Source organism: Sinocyclocheilus rhinocerous, unplaced genomic scaffold (genome assembly GCF_001515625.1).
Source record: "Sinocyclocheilus rhinocerous isolate Xijiao unplaced genomic scaffold, SAMN03320098_v1.1 scaffold2967, whole genome shotgun sequence".
Lineage (NCBI taxonomy): Eukaryota > Metazoa > Chordata > Actinopteri > Cypriniformes > Cyprinidae > Sinocyclocheilus > Sinocyclocheilus rhinocerous.
The window spans coordinates 282,103-283,521 of record NW_015634034.1 but is presented as its reverse complement, the minus strand read 5'-3'; positions in this window follow the sequence as shown (position 1 = coordinate 283,521).

Sequence of the window (1,419 nt, the reverse complement as noted above, 5' to 3'; positions counted from 1 at the left end):
ATCATGGTATTGATAACATGCTATATGTATAGTTTTAACTGTGGTTATCATGATCCAAATGTAAACTACAATGGAAGACCAATGGTTAATGTTAATAAAACTCAAACAGTCAGATTAAATTAAATTAAATTACCATATAAAAATTAGGTTGTTACAATTTTTACAGATGCTATGGTTTTTGATAATGAACATAAATTTCCATCTGCATCCTAACTCAAGCTACTACAACAGTCAACTCAAGCTATCATCAAATGCGAATTTCTAAGAGACAAACAAAACAAAACTGAAAAAAAAAATATTCATATTGCAGTCTGCACTGCAAACTGTGCTAGGTACGTGTCATCAACTCAGGCAACACAAACCTGTTTCATGATTTAGCATCACTCATTAGAACATGCAATAACAAAGAAATAAATGTTTCTATTTTCAAATTTTTAAGGAAAAACAACTGTAAAATTGCAAAGAATTCAAAAACATTAAGTGTTTGTCGTGTCCTGACCATAAAGAGTAATTTAAAACCACAATTTACGGTTTGGTTTCTACAACTTTGACAACAAAAATCTGCCTTTAAACTTGAAAGAAATAAAGATTTGAAATTCGATATCATCTGATATGAAAAAGTTTGTGATAATTTTTTGGGCCATATCGCCCAGCCCTAATTTAAAGTTAGATTTTAGACCTTTGAGTAGGGGTGTGCGATATTGACAAAAAAATGGGATTTTATCAATAATGACAATATTTTGCTGAGTGTGTTATTGTGCTGGTATCTCAAGCTGTTGACTCCTAAAGTTTTTGATATTCTTCATATTCTGTGTGGTGATCAGTTAACAGCACTGATAGAAATTAATATTTTCCAATACGTTTAAATTGATTTTTTACCTTTAATGGGCATTTTTTACCTTTATAAAGCCATTTTTTCTAAAAGTGTGCATTACCTTTTGAGTCATATTGTTACATTTAATCAGTCAATTAGAATAATGCAGCCAGCCTCTAGCGGCCAGTCGATGAATTGCAGTTTAAGTCACTTCCGTGTTGGCCTCACGAGAGAGAGCAGGGGGTTGCCGCTTGGCTGTTACCAAGCAAATGAAACTAGTATTTGTAAATATTAAGCCGCAAAACGACTATTTAAATATTAATTCTGCATGTGTGTGTTAATGAATGGCGCAGACGAGCGGTTTTGTTTACTACTCGTACTGAAGCGCGCGTGACGCTCGCGTTGATTTCAGCGTTCATCTCCAGAACTGCTGTGAGTCACTTCATGAGCATTTGACCGTTTCATTTGAGTAAAACTATCCTCATATCATATACACACAAAAATGTAAAGGTATCCACGGCAACCCGTCAAAATAAAAGTTTGGTTTAACTTGAAGGCATTGCGGCAGAAAAACATTACTTTTGTTCAGTAGAATGTATGTAATA